At 30.0% G+C, this 2,500-nt stretch overlaps 1 protein-coding gene across 1 annotated transcript in view; it reads right to left on the reverse strand.

Annotated features, from left to right (window-relative positions):
* bap (bagpipe) overlaps positions 1-2,500 on the reverse strand; it is a 15,931-nt gene that overhangs the window by 5,608 nt on the left and 7,823 nt on the right. The window lies entirely within an intron of this gene.

Raw genomic sequence — 2,500 nt, forward strand, 5'->3', positions numbered from 1 at the left:
AGCATTCAAAGCACTATATACATTCATACACACACACACACATATATATATATATATATATATATATATATATATATATGTGTGTGTGTGTGTGTAAAATATTCAACATGCAATAAAATTCGATATAAAAATATTATCATTAAGTTGATTAAGGTCTCATTACAACAACAAAATAACAAATACAGCTATTTTTAGTCCACTGCAGGAAATGTCTTTATTCATTTCAGGGGTTTGGCCAGTTTTCATCACCACTCTGGCCAACTGCAGTAAATTCATTTAAATTCAAACTTTTTGAAAAACATGAGTTAATCATAATACATTTAGGAAAATATTTTCACTGATTTTTATTGCTTATACTCAAATTTCATCAAACTTATACCTACTGCATATTGCTGCTGTACGCACTGTCTGTTTATGTGCCCATGTATTAACATACAATGTACATAATACACGCAAGTATAACCTAAACATACATAAAACACCAAGAGTTTATTTATACTATAGAGGGCTGGTACGGCATTAGTCAAACATTCTGAAAGGTGTGTGTTCGATCCCAGCCACCCAGCAGCAGTTCGGCGTCAGCTAATGCCATGGAAAAGGTCATTGAGACATGTGGCATCATATCTTTAGACATTTTGAATACTGGGAGGCGGTTTCCTTCTGACTCATATTTCTATATGTATCCTCTGTATATATATATGTATATCATATATATATATATATATATATATATATATATATATATATATATCCATATATATATATATATATATATTATATACATATATATATATATATATATACACATATATATATATATTAGTGTGTGTATACAATATACACAAAGGCAGACACACACATATATACATATATATATATATATATATATATATATATATATATATATATAATATATATATATATATATATACAGTGTATATATATATATATATATATATATATATATATATGTGTGTGTGTGAGGGTTTGTGTTTATAGACCACACAATTTCCCATTCTAAATCCGGAAGGAATGACTGAAATTCTTCTGCATCTTGATAACATAGACGAACATCAGAATTTTAACTTTCAATTAAGAAAGGTTCATTACTTCTCTTATCTGCTTATTTCCTTTCCTCACTGGGCTCTGCTTCCCTGTTAGAGCCCTTGAGGTTATACCGTCCTGCTTTTCCAACTTGGGTTGTAGCTTAGCTAATAATAATAATAATACTTTTGTACGCAAACGATAAAACTCTTGTTTATGTCTTTTTGTAAATATGTCCGTTTCTCTCTGTCGGTCTGTCTCTTCTCTCCCTACTCCTATTTAATAAAAAGTAGATCCCCATTTGAGCTGCAGTTTATTTGCGAGGCTTATCATATACCGTATTGTCTTTTTAAGCGTAAACTTCCCTTTTACTTATTTTAATATAAAGTTTCAGTAAAAAGAAAATATACTAACATATTTAGTTACCATCAACGAAAATATAGTTTTCATATATACACTGGGAACAACAGAAACAAGAAAATAAACCGAATACCTTTGTAAACACGCATGCGAATTCACATCAGGAGTATTTGCTCAGCGAACCATCCTCTCTTATCGAAGGTAGAAATTTAGAGGTATTGAACTGTGCTGTAAAAAAAGTAATCCCAATAATTACGAGTACGATCTCACGAGATCAATACCGATGGCAACCTATTTTTATACGATTTTTCACTTGCTTATTTTTCTTTATATTATGGAAAGGCGACAATTCGAATTATGACAAGGATGGTATGATGGATCGTTAGATAATGTATTGGTTGATGGGTAAAAACAATAACGTACCTGGTAATCATAGATTAGAGCGAACTCGTGAAATAAAGGGTATTTGACATTAGGTTCACGGGAGAAGGGAGAGTGTTACGTGAAGTTATAATTTTACGTGGAAAATATTATTAGTTGTCAGTGGTGCTGAACGACAAAATTCTCTTATCTTTAGTCGCTCAGAAGTTAGTGGTAAAATAATTCACAATAACTTTTGATCGCCATTTATTCAAAATAAATGCTATATTCTGCAAACTGGGATACATTTCTAATGTTTATTATTATTATTATTATTATTATTATTATTATTACTAGCCAAGCTACAACCCTAGTTGGAAAAGCAAGATGCTATAACTCCAAGGGCTCCAATAGGGAAAAATAGCCCAGTGAGGAAAGGAAATAAGGAAATAAATAAATGGTGTGAATAAATTAACAATAAATTATTCTAAAAACAGTAACAACGCCAAAAACAGATAGGTCATATATAAACTATAAAAAGTATCATGTCAGCCTGGTCAACATAAAAACATTTGCTCCAACTTGTTTTTATATTTTATTGCCATCCATGATTATTCGATAAAATGGAATATGAATTTGTTGAAATAGAATTTCCGAAACATATATAACTACTGTATAATTTCAAAACTATGACATTGCCATTTTAACACTCAGTGCTATTTTTAAATCAAAGAAA

Source organism: Palaemon carinicauda, chromosome 22, assembly GCF_036898095.1.
Source record: "Palaemon carinicauda isolate YSFRI2023 chromosome 22, ASM3689809v2, whole genome shotgun sequence".
In the NCBI taxonomy this organism is placed as follows: Eukaryota; Metazoa; Arthropoda; class Malacostraca; order Decapoda; family Palaemonidae; genus Palaemon; species Palaemon carinicauda.